General features: G+C 42.7%; 1 long non-coding RNA gene across 1 annotated transcript in view; it reads left to right on the top strand.

Moving 5' to 3' along the window:
* LOC128909212 (uncharacterized) overlaps positions 1-16,848 on the top strand; it is a 77,332-nt gene extending 60,484 nt beyond the window's left edge. The window contains exons 2-4 of the long non-coding RNA XR_008466283.1: positions 14,042-14,352; positions 15,771-16,018; positions 16,688-16,848. This is a non-coding gene — a long non-coding RNA (uncharacterized LOC128909212). The remainder of the gene's footprint in view (positions 1-14,041; positions 14,353-15,770; positions 16,019-16,687) is intronic.
* The last annotated feature ends 1,299 nt before the right edge of the window (positions 16,849-18,147 follow it).

Below are 18,147 nucleotides of genomic sequence, written 5' to 3'. Positions count from 1 at the left end.
AAAAGGTTAACATTTCATGCTCACTCATGCTGTACTGGGGTGCCTGGAGCAGGGACCAGGGAGTGAACCGTTTTGAAGGGCTCATGGGCTTGGTATCTTTATTCTTAACCACTCTTCAGGATTGCTTTGTGATAATCAGGTTTTTTTCATTAGGACCAAGCGGAAGGGGCAACGCAACAGTGTTAAACACACAAACGTGCATGTGAACATACCCAAGCAAGCACCGATAGGTGCGTTCCTCAGAGAAAGCAGAAAGAAGCCACTGTACTTTATCAAACTGCTGGTATCAGCACAGTGCCTTCAGAAATCCTGTTTGGACCACAGAAAGGGTAAGGCAGAAGATCTGTGGAAATAATATATTAGGATACTTGGAACACGGGAATTTATGGATGTCAAGGTTAATTTCCAGGGTTATAAATTATGGAAATCATGGCAAATAGAAAGTTTGGTTTAAAAAAAAAAAGAGCAAGTCCTTAATTTCTGGTTTGAGTTGTGGTATTTGGGATTCTCGCTTGCTCTTCTGCGTGACGCTAACAGTATTTCTAGATGGCAGACAAAACTGCATTACGTTTTATTAATATAATTACTCTTAAAGTAATTTGTCCCATTTCATTTCTTTGTCTCCAGGCAGTTTCAGACACTCAGCATCCCAGTCAATTAGAGACCAGTAGAATACGCATTTTATTATGAAGGATCAACTAAATGCTGTCAATATAGGATGTACTTACCTTAAGAGAACATGTCTACACAGTCTGGTGCTGTCACAGCGTAGCTCCCAGCCGCTGGGGCAGGAGCCAGCTTTGGTCAGGAAGCCATTGGGACACGTTAGGGTATGAACGGGTCTGCAGTAAAAAGTTTTGCCTCTCAGGTGGATTTCTCTCATCTTCGCAGTCGTGTGCTAACGTGGCTGTGTGACTTCCAGACTTCCAGATTTGGAGCCTGGGCAGATCTTACCGTGTGCCTGTTGGTGTCTAACCGTAGACGGGACTGTAATTCTTCTCTTGCAAACTCTCTTCTCAGAGAGTAGGTCCCTTGGCTTTGATCTCCTCTTGTCATGCAAATCAAGCTGAAATCAGCAGAATTAGGTAAATGTAGATGAGATGAGTAAGCCAGCACTCTTCTTCCATTAGGACTGCTCACTTGAGTTAGGACGATAGATATGAGCAAGGATTTGCAAGATAGGGCCTTTAATCACAAGAAACCCACATGGAAAATCTGCTTAATTGGGAAGTCTCCCAGGGAACTGGCTGAATAGCCAATGATTCTAAATAGCTTTGATTGATTCTTAATGGGGACAATAATTCTGTTTAATGGGAATATCTTCAGATGATTTAATGTTGCTTTGGGCATTTTATATATCTTGGTCTTATGCTGGTCTTGTTTGTTTGCTTTTCTACCAGGAGTGTTTGATGGTTTTAATGCTATGATATATGCAGGAGGGGCATGTGTTGGGGCACCCCTGCCAGTTCCTGGCTGTTGGCTTGCTCCTTTCATATCAATTACACGTGTCGGGTTGCCTTACTAAGTGCTGCAAAGCTGCTATTGGCTTTGGAAAGCAGAAGTCTGCGTTTTTTCCTCCATGCCTTTGCCTAACTGCGTCAGCCTGTGCAGCATCCCTAGAGCACCCCCATGGTGGGGTATGGGCACATTCTCCTCACAGGGAATTCCTGCCAGCGGGGCTGGGAAGTGGTACGCGCAGCTCTGTCGCGGGTGTTTTGCTGTGAGCTGCGCTCCCTTCTCTTCAGCGCAAACATTGTTGATAAATCAATGGAAGGGAAGCAGAAAGTTGTTTGGACGAGGACGTGCTTGGTTACCCCCCTGACTAAGGGTACAGCAAATCACAGAACAGAATACAACATTTTGGCCTTTTTTTTTTTCCCCAACACATCACAAATATTCCTCATGTGATGAACATTGTGTGCATCTGTCAAAAGCCAGCTGTGTCAGAGCAGATCAGAAGAAAATAAACTGGTGCGAAGTGGAGCAAGCAGTCCAGGTAAATGGGAAACTGAGTAGACTTACTGTCTTAGAAGAAAATCACGTTCAGTGTGCATCCCCAGTGCTCTGGAGATGTGCTTTCTGTCTTTGAAACTTGGCCGTGAATTTGCAGATGCCCCAGCCTTTCTTAAATACTGGCTACAACAAAAATCCCAGAGGTGCTTGGATTTTGCAGATGCTCCGATCTCATCTGAAGCACAAAGCTCAACTTCCCCCTCTGTCACCAGATTGCCTTAGTTTATCTTCTAGTGCAAATGCTACAGCGTTAGCTACTGAAAGCACAATGCCATGAAAGGAAAAAAAGTTTCTCACCATTCATCCTTCCCCTGCTGTCGGTTTCCTAATTTAAGAACTAGTCCTTGTGTCCATTATTGCACTGTATTTCTTCAGGATGTAATGGTGGGAGGGAGGAGCCCGAAGGATAGGACACGTTGATGAAGTTCCTCTGTCAGATGCCAGATTCTGGCTGGATTCTTGGAAAATTTTGCTCTTTCTATTAACTGATGTGTAATTCAGAGTAGGGAGATATTGTGTGCTGGTTTCTGACCTTTGCAAACATTAAATCATGAAAATATCTGATTTATTGAATTTCTCCTCCCTCCCCGAAATCTTGCCAAAGTGGTCATGACCACAATAAGTGAACTGAAGTGACTTTGGTATTTGTATCCTATACAAAATGTTTATTTTGGGATGTAGTTTATGAAAATATTAATGTAAGATAGTTTTGGCCAGAATGAAGCTTATAAAGAAGTAACATTTAATCATTAGAGACTGAACTGCACTCAGGCTGAACGGTGGTGTTCAAGATGACTTCTTGAATCAATTTATTCTATTTCTGGTATTAAGCTTCAACCTGGCAGGGTCCTAGGGCTGTCCATAATTCTGTAGATAGTACTGTGTCAGTGTGCTCTTAAGTGCTGTCTGTAGCATTCTGCACTGGATTTATTAGAAAGTTACCATCCTTAAAAAAGTAGGGTTGTTTTTTTTTTTTTTGTTCTCTCTCAGCTTGAATAGGCAATAGCGTATTTTAGAAGAATGATCCAGGTCTTTCTGTTCTGCACCAGACCATTAGCGTGTTTCTTCAATACCAAATACCTTGAAGGAGGGAGAAGCATGAATTAGAATATTATGAATTAGCCTCTCTGTGGAGTAAAGTCCATCTAAGTCTACCATACGTTCTTTGGTCTCGTAAGATATTAACTATTTTGGTCACAACTGGGCCTATATATAAAACATGCTTAGTTTTAAACACGTGTGTGATCTGCTTGCAGGCTTGTAGTGCCAGGGATTGGTATGTAGGGTTAACACAGGAATTTGATTTTCCTCTTCAAAACAAAATATCTACTGAGATTGTCATCTGCTTTCTTGTTAAAGTCCTTCAGGCCCATGTGTAGACAGACATGTAAAATGTACAGAGTGTGCACAGCTCAGAACGCTAATAAATGGGGTGTGAGCACTATTCGTACATTGTTTCCTGCTCTTTTGCTGTCCATTGTGTTCCAAAGGTAAATTTAGGACTGTTTGGGTTTTTTTTTTTCCCCCAATTTTACAAGATTAGCTTCTAAAGTTGCTGCGTTTTTGTAGTCCCTCTTAACGCGTACGTCTTCCCCGTGGCACATTTGCATGTTTGTGCTGTTCGTCAGGAAGAGCAGCGTTTTCTGCTGGGCCAGCCAGGGCAGGAGGGGGCCCCACCAGGTCATCGGTGCCTGGTGCTGCAGGCTGGCACCCAGCCCTAACGAGAGCCTTGGCATGTTGTTTTGGGTACCATGGGATAGGAACGGTCATCTTACGTGTTTGGGGGAATTTTGGATTTGGTAAATGGAAACTGGGGAGGGGAGGTAGTATCTGCTCATAGGTCGGGTAAGGTTATGCGTTGCCTGGAGTGACTTTCTTTTGCACAAGCATTGGATCACCCATATTCTGAGGCTTAGCTCTTCTTTTTTACCCTAAAAAACCTCTCTCCGTTAGCCTTTTGGAAAATGATAACGTCAGTGAGGTCATTGTGGAATTAGATGTTAGGCAAACCACTGGATATTTTGTTAAATAAAATGGTCCTTGCCAATATTTTGCAATCGGTCCTTTAAGTTTAAACCACATCTTAAAGTTAAAATGTGTCTATGTCTATGGATAGATAGATAAACTTGTGTGTGTATACCATAAGGCCTAAACTCCTCATTAATTATAGTTCTTTTTTTTATTGCAGAGATCTTTAAAATAGATAAACAGCAGTTCCGAAATCTGAACTGTACAGTGAAAAACTTGATGTGTTTTTAAGATACTTAGAAGGAGACATATACAAGGAGCTGGCTATTTCTTAACAAGAAAAATGCCTTTGAAAAATCTTTCCATAGTCCAGGTATCTTCTTTAAAACCACATCTGATAGGGATCTAATCTCTGTGTTCAATAACAGCATCATTAAACATTAATACATCGCAAACAACATGTTTATCATTTTAACATTACTTTTCAGGCTCAGGTTTAAATTATGGTTCTGTAAAAACATCGTGGGTCTTGTTCTTTCTGTCTTTTTTTTCTTTTTTTTTTTTTTTTTGTTAGGAAAGATGTATTTGCTTTCTATAAAATGAGCATTTAATACCAAGTGAAAAGATGAATTGCAAATGGTCTTTGTTGGCTTTAACACTTTGTGATCATGGCTCTGCTAAGGAGAAAAAAGCTGCATAATTAAGGGACAAACAAAAAAAAGATGGACAGAGTTGGCAGCAATCAGAAATAAAGACTCTGCATTTCAGACAAGCTGTTACTTATTGTGGGAGAAGAAAAGGCTTTGGTTCCCTCACGCTCTGCACGTGACAGTGAAACGCTGTGCACATTGTCACGCAACTTCTGGCTGTGGATTTCCTGTGTTTGTGTGCTTTCTCTGTGTGAAATGATGCTCAGGCTCTGTGGTGGCCCTCCTGGGCCACCTCTGAGCAGCTGAAGGGCTTTTCCAAGGCTGGAGTTACATCCCGTGGGCGGTGGCAAAGTTCTGCTGCTGGGGTGTTGAATGGGGAGAGTCGGTGGTGGTGGAGAAGACACAGCTGGGATCATTGTCCTCCACTGCCTGACAGCCCTGCCTCGTTCCTCGAGTATGCGGCACTTGTTTTGTTGTCCTGGGCCACAAGGATGTTTTGAAACACGACTTCTAGACACTTCCCTGGTATACAAAGTGATAACTGTCTCCCAGATGGTTAAATTATGCCCTTTTAGACAGCTGGCAGAAGGTAGACTGCTGCCGTACATCTGCGGGAAGTGTTGTGATGATGCCTTCTCTATCTGTGGCCTGCTGGGAAAGACGAAACCATTGCACAATGCCATCTTGCTTCTTAGAAGGAGGAGGAAAAGATTCTTGTTTTCCTTCTTAGAAGGAGGAGGAGAACATTCATGCATTTTTTATTTTAACCAACATTCATGGGGGTTGGACTAGATGGTCTCCAGAGCTCCCTTCCAACACTATGATTCTATGTCATCTCAGTTTCAGGGGTATGAAACAGCCTGAACTTTTCTTGAGCTTTTGTCATCTGCGGTTTGCCCTCTTCCTAGTAATACCTCCTTAGTAATTACCTCTTCTTAGTAATACCTCCTTTGCAGTACTTTATCTCACTGTCAAAAGAAGCTTGAAAAAGTATTTTTCTCCTTTTCTGACCACGGTAGGCCATATTAAACCTTGCATCCAAGCAGGCCCATACACGTTGGTATGTGTGCAAGTTCTGGGGCTTCCTCAGCTATCAGACTTAGCAGTGAGAGCTTTAGATTGCCAGGAAATAATAAAAATAACCCCTCCTACTTCAGCAAGAGGTTTTAAAAACACTTTCTAAAAAGTCCTCAAATGTAATTATTCAGCTTGCTGATTATTATTTTTTTTAATTTTTATTTAGAAGCTTTCAGGTAAGTTTTCAGTCTGCCAGTTCAGCTGCTCGCTGTAGCGCCAGTGTTTCCTCCGATTCCCCCAGGCGCAGGGCTGTGGAGCCCTGGGTGTCATCACCTCCTGGTTCTCGGCCCGTCGGTTGGTTATGTAGTGGATTGCAAAGGCAAACACAAAACTTCGCAGCCTTTATGGGAATGAAACACGCTGAACTCCTCTGTAGGAGCTGACATAAATAAATATACAGCTGTACGGGGTGCTACACAGGGAGGTGGGTTTGCACCCGTTGCACGTGGCTTGCCCAAGCACGTTCTCAAGCAGATCTCTGATTTGAGATGGCTTCTTGCGTCCTCTGAAAGACCTAAACATCCCTCTGTGAGTACCAGGCCTTAAAAGGTGTTCCAAATTGAGCCTTCAAAAATAATGATTCATTAATGGCACTTCTGGTCACGTATTTCTTCATTTACAGAAAGGAAACATTTCTGAATAAGGTCTGAGGATCATCGAGGTCTGGGCAAGTGAGGACTTGTCAAACTTTTACCAACAAATGTTCTTACAATTGAATAGCTTCTTTAGTGGTAAGAACCATTATTTCCTTATCTCTGGTTGTTCCTTTCTTTCTTTACTAAGATATTGTTTTCCTGTTTTCCTGTGTCCAGTTAAATTCCTCATCCTGTTAAAAGAGGAGTAAAAAAAAAAAAAAAAAGGAGAGAAATATTGTACTGAGCTGCACGGACATATTGTCACTGTGGTTTCCTATTAACTTTTTGCTGATTCTTGCTTACTTATCATGTGCTCTAATGTTCTGTTACATTTTCCGGCAGCAGCGTGTCTCTGCAGTACTAAAACTTACTGTTCGCTGCTTTGCTCTTGTTGTCTTCATCATGTAAAATAGCCTCCTTAGGAACACAAAAACAACGGGGGCAGTTATTTTAATCAAATGATGTTTTTCAGGATCTGGAAAGGTTGCAATATCAGCCTCTGCTCTGACCCCTAAAACAAAATCACTTCCATTCACATTATTATCTTCGGTGTGTGGGAAACAGCCGGAGTCTGAATATTCTTTTTATCCTCCCTCCATATTTTTTTCTTTTCTTTTTTTTGTACTTGCTCGGTTCCTGTTGAAAATGCATCTAACCTATAAACGAACAGCCTCCTCTGTGTTCATTCCCCAAGCATTCTCCAAATAGTCACATTCTTAAAATACCATCTTCTTCCTTATTTTCTCAATTCTTTATTTGTTTACACTCAAAAGCTTCTTTGTAGCTGCCTACACTGAGCTGGGAAAACATATAGTCTGGTCTTCCTTTATTTAAATGTACAGTAGATTGTTAATGTCTTTGTTACCAGATACTAGCAAGCTTTATTGAGGGCAAACCCATATGCCAGTGAAATTGTACGACAAGAATGTTCCCAAATGTATGCAATGTTCTTCAGATTAATTGGATTCCATGGAGCATATTCCCATCACGATGTGCAGAGATTTTAAACATATAACTGCCATTAATGTTAATGGGAGTCACATGCTTAAATCCCAGCACTTCTAGATAGGAGTAGCATCGCTTTAAATGAAACCAGTGTCCCCCTTACTGGGAACTATTGCAAATAATGATTACAGTTTTCTCCGATGGGATGGGAACAGGTGCTACCAAATCACCTCTTTAAAGCACTTTGCGTTGCTGACATTGCTGGACAAAATACCCGCGCTGAACTGCACAAGTAACTTCTTCCTGGAAATTTTGCTGTGTCGTGTTAAAAAGTAAACTATACCTGTTCAACAGTCAGCCTTAAAATAATCTAAGCGAGCATGGAACAACATTCTCTTTAGCAGAAGGAAAGAATCATCATCTTTCTTGGTAGCACACATCCTCGTTTCGTAGATCTGAAATTATATATGTATATATACACATTACCAGGATGTCCGTTCATTGGTAAGGATCCTACTAGCTTCTCAATGTGGGCTGCTTAATTGAGTTTTTTTGTAAACCAAAACAATAACTTTGGTGGCAATTTTGTTTCCAGGTGTTATTTCACAATAGTTAATGACACAGTTCTTTCACAGCGCTGGAAATGCAGACGGCATGGCATACTGGAACTGAAAACAGTTCTCGAACTGGACAAAATCATTTACTACGGACCATAAATAGATAACTAGAGAAACTGCACTCTGAGATCGTTAAGGAAGCTTTGGATTACTTTCCGTCAGTCTTTTCAAATTCGTTAGTTAACGTCAGTAAGTTTATCAGTTAACTAGTCACTTGCAGACTAGTCATTAAGGGAATGAGTAACAATCGCACATTTATTGTTTGATCATAGCGAACACAATTATAGCACTATTATGTGTCTGAACTTGAACTACCAGGACTTTAAGGTAGTTTGAGGGTCTCTCTATCTTACAAGAAGTAGCTGAAGCGTGCCATAAACTCAGCTTTACGTTTTCAACGTGCCATTTTTTGTTTTGCGATGTCCACCATGATATGACATAGGCTCTCATCAGTAATTTGGTCTTGAATTACGATTAATGGGTTTAGAGGTCTCTGGTAAAAGAACTCCTCCACTTTGAAGTCATGTGCTACTTAAGAGGAAAAATACTATGGGGAGGAAAGAAGACTGTCATTGCATCTTAGGTTTACTGGTCGTGTACTAAGTGCAATTGTGAAATTGCTTGGTTTTGTGGAAGTTTCATCCTGTTTCCCCATCAAACAATAAGGGCTTTATATCCTGAAGCATGCAATATCTATACCTTTCTTTGATTCTTTTGAGATAAGGGCAGTGGTTTGCATGCTCTGCTCAAATGGCTTATTTTCATTTGAATCTTGTCAGATTGTAAGCTTATCATTTATGAGTAGGCTGGGTTTTTTTCTGACTAGATTAAATATTGTAATGAACTGACTAAATAGAATAGCTTCATGGCCTAGGCCAGATACTAACAACTTTGAGCATGGTTTTTTTTCCAGATGAAATGATAAAAAGTGTATGGCTATAGAAGGTAATGTGGCACGCACTGCTGTCGTAATGCTTTGTGCATTGCTTGTCCATCTTGAAGCCCTGTAGAGCTTGATTATGGTTATTCATGAATTATTTAACACAATACCTTTTTCATTTGGTACCACGCTCTGGTATGAATATGCAAGGGATGAACGGTAGCAGTAAAATAATGGGAATATGTGAGTCTGAGAGCATTGTAGAAGAATGAGATTGAAATCGATGGTGAGCTGAAATGAAGCAATGGGTAGGGGGGATTGGGGTCGAGCACAGAAAGACTCTTCAGAGATACAATGCACGTAGGTGGACCAGTGTTTTAGGTGAACATCTTTGTGTCTTCCTGGAGTCTGTGTGAGCAAAGTGTTCAAACCTAGGATTTGTTCGTATGGGACTTGTGCCCATGAGGATCTGTGCCTTTGAAATCCTACTATGGAGTAAGGAGAGTGGATTTCTGACATCGCATAAATTCCCATGGAAACTGATTTTGTAGTCTCAAGGGCAGGATTATGTTTTGCCTGCACCACGATGCAATGGCCTGGGAAGAAGAAAGCATTTTCATGGCAAGAGTAGATGTAACTGCTAATGAAAATTACAGCTTGTTTCTATATTCCTCACTTGCTCCTGTAGGAAAATACTACTGTAACGTTATGTAATCATAGGATAGGTTTTATATTCCTAAAGCAACGAGGTCACAAACGGAAGGGACAGAGAGGGGATAATTCTGTGTGACATAATTGGATATGGCAATAGGCCAAACTGATTCTACTGGAAAAACCCCAAATCCTGTGTATGGAAGATTACTGGGGGAGGGAGAAGCAGCATCATTGCTTGGTTTACATGGCATATGTGTTGGAGAGGCTGAGGAGCAGAGCACAAAATGCATCTGGTCTTCTTGAAAAGGTCCTTGATCTTTGTCTCGGAGGAAACACTCAACCTCCTAACACTTTCTTCTTCAGTCAAATGTATAGGGGCTGAGGTTGCTGTGTGGGAAATCTAAGGGAAGAAGCCTTTAATCCCTAAAAAATATTTTGGCGGGTTGTCCAACTTTGAGTCTCTTTTGGACAGTAGTGGACTTTTTCCAACTACTCCATTTCATCTTCCAGTATCATGTTTTTCAGTCCGTTCCGCTGGTGCTGGCAGTCCCCTGTTCCTAAGAAACAAGGCCACTCAGACAAGCAGTAGATCTGCTGGTTTGTACAATCATACGTACAGAGAAGCATTTGGAGGTTGGGAGATGGCTATCACTGGTCACGTGTCAACATCTCGAAAACTCATCTAGGTATGAGCAAACTGTTGCTCAAATAAAGCTCAGTTCCTTCCTGCTTATTCAGTGCTTTGCTTATTACACCAATTTTCCAGCTTTCGTCTGCAACATCATCTTTCTTACGCTGGCTTCCCTACAATCTACTGATTCATTTACGTCTCAATACAGCCATCTCTGTTGCCTGAATGCATGAGAAATTAATTTAACCTCAAGCTCAACACTTGTGGAAACCGGAGTTTTTATGTAGTCTTTGTCTTTCTCCTCCTATTCCTTCTGTATCATCAGGCTTTTTACTCGCTTGTGCTTCTACCACTTCCATGCTTGGAAGGGGTGGAAACTTTTTTATTTCCCCCCCCCCCCCATCTTTTCTTGTGATGTCTCTGCATCTTATCGCTGATTGATTTGCATGCATGAGTCACAGCAAAAAATTGAATGCCTCATCTTCCTAACCAACCACCTCCACTTTCTGTCCTGTCTCCCAGTCCTGCCATCTGAGTGTCATACTCGACTCATCTCTCTTCTTTGCGTTGCTTCATCACACAAGTGGCCAGGAGCCCTCTTGAAACACTTACGTTCATAGATTCATAGATTGTGTTGGGTTGGAAGGGACCTTTAAAGGTCATCTGGTCCACCCCCCCCTGCAGTGAGCAGGGACATCTTTAACTAGAACTTGTGTTGACTCAGGATTCAGTTGGTAGATAGAGGGGTCACTGGTACTTTCCATTAGGTTGGACTGTTCCAAGAACTAAACCAATCCTTCTTCAGCACCTTTGTCCATCAGGTAGTATATCTAGCAGGCGTTAAACTGGGAAGAGATTAATTGAGGTGGTTTGAATGATTTGCCCGGGGGCCAGGAAGGACACTGCACAGGGCCACATTGTGCCTTAGTATTGTTTGAGTGGAAGGAAAGGCACCAAATTATTTTTCTTCCCTTCGCTGGTTTTGGCGCACAGTGACCCAGGATGAGCATGTCCTTGTAGTCCAGCCAGATACAGAAATTGTTCCCTCTGAGCATCCTTGCGCAGGCTGCAAGCAAAGACATCAGGAAGAGCAGGGAGGGCTCACAAACAGTTGCCTGGTAGCAGTGGTGGTTCCATAGGTGAAGTTCTCAGCAGTGGAGTTAGTGCTTCCAGGTATTCTAAGGTAAAGTATTAGCCTAATTTATCAGCTCTGTATGTGGCTGGCGTCAGAAATTGGAGGAGAGATGTGAACATTGAGCAGCCTTCAGTGAGCAAACCTGGACAAAAATGCTGTGTTCTTGGCCAAAGCTTGCTACAGAATTTTATTCTTATTTTGATTGGCACTGACCAACACTCCCACTCTCCAATGTTTCTGCTGTTTGTGGAGAGACGTTGACCATCACACTGAAGGATGCCTCATCTTTATTCCTTCTAATCTGCCTTTCTCTGGGTGGCTTCCGCTGTACTACAGCTCCCATTGGTAGACATTATACTTGGGAAAACTGCTTGCTTGTTTTTTTAAAAAAAAGGCTGGAGGGGGGGGTGCAGGGAAGAAAGAGAGGGGAAAAAAGGACTTGAGAGCCTATGGCGAACTTAATTAATATCGCTGGAGGGACAGCAATAAAGTACTTAACAGGGCTATAGTAAACCTTGCAAGACATGAACAAGTCAAAATATTATTGACGTATTCAATTATTTGCAGTTGTGGGGGTTTTGTTTTTTGGGTTTTTTTTGGGGGGGGGGGTGTTTGTTTGTTTGTTTTTTCTCTGACGACTCCTGAAAATAATAAAGCGCTTGAAAGTTCCGCTTTCACTTGGCTGACCCAGCGCTCTCGCAGCAGCACGGTGCCTTACCCCGGGAGGGAGCTGAGCCGGAGCCAGCGCGGGGCGAGGAGCGCTGAGAAAGCAGAACGCGCAGTCCCTCAGGAGGGGAGCAGCTCGCAGTCATCTCTAGGGGCTCTTCCTGCCTGCCCTGTATTATTTATTTTACTATTATTAGCATTTCTGAGACACCAATCACTATGGTAACTGGGTGCCCGTAATAACTTTGCATTTCTCTGATTCTTTTCACCAACGGTTTCTCTGTACTTCACAGTTGCTAATTACTTTCACCACTCGCTCATGGCCCCTTGCGCGCTCTCAGTTATTAAACCTGAGGACTTCTTACGGATGGGAGGACAGAGGTGCGGAGGGGTAAGGGCACCTCGCTCCTGGACCCGCCGCTCCGCAATAAACCTGCATTTCAGCGTCTTTCCCTGCTTCCTAGAGGCGCGTTGCGATAGGGACTTAAACCAACAACCCCCTGTGGGCTTCATCTTTCTCTTCAAACTGTACCCGTCACTTTCCTTCTTGTCGAGCCTTTGAGACCTGGTGCTGGGAGCCGGGGAAGGCTTTGGCTGAACGGTCTCGATGCAGATATTTCTCACAGCTCTTCACGAGTGTGTTTTGCATCCAGCCTTGCGTAGACAGGCACAGCGAGCGTGGTGGCCCCATGGCGAGTTTAAAGAAGGACGAAGGGAGGACCTCAGCAGTCCTACAGCTCAGCTGTGCCCCCGGTCAGCTTCAGGGGTGCAGGCAAGGCTTGGCCGCGCGGTGTTCAGCGTCCGAGCCATTCGCTGAGGGACGACTGCTGTGACCCACGGGAGCGGGTTGGCTGGGTGCACCTCGGCGGAGAACCCCCGCACACAGCGGGGTCACGGGGCAGCACTCTCATCCCTGCGTTTTGCCTCTGTTCTCAGCAGCAGTCAGGACTCTGTGGTTGCAGTCACCCGCTGGCTCAATAGTGTCATTTTTAATCCTTTTAATACTTCTCTTTTTTAAGATCATCTTAGCTCGGGGCCCGTGTGGAGGCTGAACGGCAGGAAGCCTGTAAGCCCTGGGCTGTGGAGGGGACGGAGGCAGTCTGCAGCAGCGCCGCGCTGCACATCACGGGAAGAATTATGGCTGATTTTCACATGTATCTATAACATCTGTGTGGCTAATAAAATTGACAGAGTTTGTCATAATCAGCCTGTACTCTCCAGTGAGAGAATCACGTCTGAGCATTTGGAAATCTCATGCACAGGCAGTTACGGAGGGAATACGCTGCGAAGATTAAGTTGTTTCTGTGTGGCGATGGATACCCACGCTGAAACGCAATACCTGCTCCTGCGCTGCAACGGCGGGGCTCTCTGGAAGAGTAGGTTGTTAAATGGAACACGGATGTTAGCTAAAAAAACACACATTTACGTGGGCAGCCGCTGTCACAAGCGTGCGTTTACATGCACACTATTGCACTAGGGTAACATATTTCTAATCCAACTGAAACTAATGTTGCATTGAACAGCCCAGTCCCCCCAGTCTGGGTGAAAAAGGGAAAGCCCCCATCAAGAACGACATAACCTGCTAGTCCTCTGAGGGCAGAAATGTGAGAGATCGGCACGTTTGGTAAAGTTGCTGCTTTGTAGAAAATCGTACAGTAGCATTTTGTAATAACAATACTTAATGTGCTATTCAGTGGCTTGTTTTTTTGTTGTGGGGTTTTTTTTGGTGTTTGTTTTTTTTTTTTCCTGCTGTTGTGATGAAGAGTAGGTAAAATCCGTGTTGTGTTGCCGGATCAAATGTAATCAGCTGATAGCTGTCAGGTTCCCCAGGAAAAAGTGGACAAATAATGCTGTGATGACAAATTCTCATCCCATTCATTTTATAAGCAGAGATATTTGAAGTTTCATATGTGATGGATTGAAAAACAGTACTCAAGAGGGATTCATGCGTTCTGTATTTATTTGCTGCATTTTGTTGGCTGTGGGTTTAAACAAAATTGGTTTTGCATCCAAAATGTAATCTGAATGCCTGCGAACACAAGAAGGCAGATGAACACAAGTCATTTGGGCATCCAATTCCTTCGCATGTGCGTGTAAACGCTTCTTTTTGAAATATCGGGGTGGGCAACATTTAGCAGTTTGTTAAAAATATGAACTCTGATTTTTCAAGGTGATGACTTGATTTGCCGTTAAGTCTGGAAAATGTGGATTTCTGACTGTGCCGGTTCTGTACGTCCCGCCTCTTCATAGCCCTGGCAGCGCTGTGACTTAAAAACCTCTTGGAGCGCATTGGAGTCCAGAAAGGATCCGAATCAAGCGAACGTCTGCCGTAACTCCCCTGTCTTTCTGGGGTGGATGTAGCCATTCCTGCTCCACCTTTTGAGAGAACGTTTTGGGGCCTGACCCAAAACACAGATTTCTGAGGTTTTCAGATCAAACCCACGTTGCCATAAGAAGCAAGCGCTGAACTGCCATTTAAAAGTGAGTTCAAGTCTTTTATTGTTTTAGGTCTAATGATAATAAAGACGAATGCATTGGATTAATAATGCTCCTACCTTGAAATTTAATTTAAAATCCCTTGTAATGTAATCACATTTGGGTGTGCCATTACCCAGATGGAGAGAAATTTGTTTTGTTGAGAAATTACTTTAGCATAAGAATGACTTGAGTTTATTAACAGGGAAAAATCATGACTCCCCTCCCCAGCCACTCCCCGTGCATTCCAAAAATAAGAAACTCATTTCAACATGGACATTACTGGTTAAAAAATAATTACACATAATGAAATGTCATATTTCACACATACTCCCTGCAAACCACGCTTCTTAGTCTTCCCCAAAACACTGCAGGGTGTAACCAGCTCTTTCTTCCTCCTTCATGAAAAGAATATTTCACAATGGAATTGTGTGATGACAAAAAAAAAAAATGATGCTGGAAAAGCATCGCTACCCAGAGAGGCATAAGGAATTGCCACAGGCCACTGCGTATAATCCCACACAATATTAAGTAGTCATTGTATCTCTTTCCAAGGCTTCATTCTTCTTTTGCGACCTACAGCCTCAATGAGAGTTTTTACAGAAATAGAGCGCCATGGAACAGCAAATTAGGGAACCGTGTCATTTGACAAAAAAAATGCTTGGCTTAGAATGTTGGCTTTTTTTTTTTAACGTATCTTTCAGCCGCTGTCATTAAAATTGTTAAATAACTTTAGAAATGTGTTTTGTCAATTACCTTGGGGACAAGTATAAAATATTGGCCTGTTAAGTGCGTGCCACAAAAACCCAAAACTGCACAGGGCGAAGGCCGCGTGAAGAACTTCCCCAGGTGGGGGTTTGCCGGCCTGGATGCGCCTCAGCACACCTCAGCCTCCTTACGCGCGGGGTTTCCACTGCGGGGACAGCGCTAATTAGTTGCGATTAGATACTCGCAAATCAGGGAGACGCTTTCCATAAATGTCTGTTTGCATTTAAGAGCGGATTTCTGCAGAGGTTCCGGCGCCGACAAGCCTCCCTCCGGGAGCACTCTGCGGAGCGCGGATGCCGTACCCGTACGTGCCCAACGTGTGCAGCCCCCGGTGTGCACCGCAGCCTCTTCACTGCCGAAGTCCTCCTTGTTTCTTCAAGAAGGGCTTTGCTGAGACTGATGCTCATTTTGTTAAATACATCCAGTACGTGAAGAAACGTGTATGTCGTTCTGCCCGAAACGGAATCTCGCAAATAAATTTTGTGCCTGAGAACGAGAATATTCAGCCCATACGGTAGTGCTAACTCACTTCTAATTTTGAATTTCTTAATGTGGGCAACGCTGAGTATCTTTGGAGACGGGTATTGTAGTTTTATGCACTTAGATTTGCTTGGATAACATGGTTTTATTCGTTCAATATTCCTTTTTAAATACAGAGCTGAGCCCGTGACGTTACAAAGAAAAGAGACTGCTGGAGATTATCTATGATTATCACAACTGCAGTAGACTGGGCTAACGGTACTGAGTTCAAGTTCCTGTGGCAAGATTTTAGCAAATTCCAGGGATTTTTGAAGACAGCAAGAGGGAAACCAAAACTGTTTCAGTGTTCTTTACTCCTTGAAGCTCCATCCTGAATTAAAATAGGTAGAACTGTTGGAAAAAAATGAAAGGACAAACCAGGCAGGTGAGGAACTGATTGGAAACCACAGGAACAAAATAAAGACAGGGAAAGAGATCTGACAAAACATTTTTAATTCTTTTCCTTGAATAAAACAGTTATGTGGAAAAAAAATTTTAAAATGCTCATTTAAATACGGAAATTTTTAAGATGTTAAACAGACTGAATTCTCTCACTTTAATGCCCCGACCTACTCCTGCCTATAATTAACAGTACCCGATGGCAGCATTTATTAACTCCTGTAACAATTTGTTTAGAAAATTATTTTGTAAAATTGCAGTCTGTTTTTTATTGCTGTGCTTTGCTGGATGGCTGGGAGAGGTTGTACAGCCACCCATAACCCACTCCATCCTCAAATCCAGGCGTGCTTTAGATTCTGAGCTTTGAAAACCAGCTAAATTTACACCCAGCTTGCTCTGGAAATAAATCTGCTCATTTAGATGAGGTCTCATTTGAAATGGCTTAGCCCAATAATTAATCATTTCATTCTCTTTATATATTTGTGGGTATTTGAAAGAAGTTTGATTAGTTACCAGTGATTACACTTCCCAACACCCTGCAAAGGAAATAATAAAATAAAACCCGTCAGGCTTTTGGAAAGGATTGCTGGGGCTGAATTTGGGCGGAATTTAATAGCGACTTACTAACTGGCAATTATTCGTCTGCCTTTAACAGGAACTCCATAATGAAAGAGGTTATCGCCCAGGAGTTATACCCAGTGTGTTTTTACATCCTGCGATGGGAAGATAGCGCGTTATGAACGAAGCAACGACGGCTTTGACGTCCCCCCTCAGGCCGGGCCGGCAGGAGGAGAGCAGCGATGCTGTTTTGGGTGGCACGAGCGCAGGTACCCACCGCCCCGGCCTCCTCCCGCTCCCTCATTTGGGCTAGAAATGCAAGAAAGCAGACAAGCTTCCAGCTGCTTACCTGTTGTTTCTAAAGGCACTAAATTACTTTAAGGAGTCCTGAGATTTGGGTCTGAAGATGTTTGCCTAATCCCAGGGTTTTTTTTGCTTGGAAGGAGCTGCGGGAGGGGAAAAGATCGTGTCGGTCTGAGTAGATATTACACACTAATGCTGCCCGTCGTTTCTTATCTATATTGTGGCCACAGTGGATGAGTGTCAGAGTTCGACATACCCGTGCTGTTTAACCCGGTGCTATTATCACAATGACCTTAACCAGCTAGGCAGTTCACAGAGTAGGCACTAAACAGAGCATGAGATGAATTTAATGGATTACTAGGGAGTATGTTATTGCAAGGAAAAGCACCTGTGGAGCAACATATTTACCTCAGTTCCACTGAATGAGCATGTTGAAAGTGAATTGGCACAGCCTTCTGCTTTATGAAAGGAAGTATTTTGTCATTCTTCATGCTTTCATTAAAAGGATTTAAGGCAGAGGATGCTGAAATGGTTCTGTGTTGGCACCAAAAAAAAATATCCCAGATTAATAGTGAAGCTTGAAAATAGTAAAGCATCTGATTTTTGCTTTTTCATCAACAAGCCTAATAAACCAGGATGAAACTATTAACATACAAATAGACAACCCTCTGATTAAAACAGCAGCAGCCAGCCCAGCCTGGAAAAGACCTCTTCACGCGGAAAGCAATTATGATGGCGAATGTTGTCCAATTCACTTCCATTTGCAGCAAACCTAGAAAATCAAAATGTAACCAATCGTAATTTTGCAGAAAACACTGGTGTTATTTAAAAACTAAGATGCTCTTGATTTTTATGATGAGGATTGGCATTTTAGAGGCCCCTAAATCTCCTGCAAGGTTTTACTCCTTTGAATTTCTACTCTAGACATACACTGTAAACAAGGAAAAGTAAGCCCTCGGGATGAAGTGTTGTGGGAAACCTCCCCAGGGTAAAGGCAGAAATTATCCTAGATTATACAGCTATAGTACGCTTACTTTCCTTTCCTGCATCTCCCCCAAGATGATCTATGGGAAGAATATACTTATTGACTTAACCATCATTTAACAATCTGCCTCCTGACGATGATAATCTAGTGGAAAGAAGTTTCCTGATTTTTAAAGTCAATCCAAGGCAAGTGATACCTCTAAGCTATTTCAGCTTTTGCACAAAAGAAATTTTGTTTTGTCATGAAATGAATCACTGGCACAGGAGAAT

This window comes from Rissa tridactyla, chromosome 4, assembly GCF_028500815.1.
Source record: "Rissa tridactyla isolate bRisTri1 chromosome 4, bRisTri1.patW.cur.20221130, whole genome shotgun sequence".
In the NCBI taxonomy this organism is placed as follows: domain Eukaryota; kingdom Metazoa; phylum Chordata; class Aves; order Charadriiformes; family Laridae; genus Rissa; species Rissa tridactyla.
The sequence above is the reverse complement of the archived record's forward strand: the minus strand, read 5'-3'. Positions and strand labels throughout refer to the sequence as shown.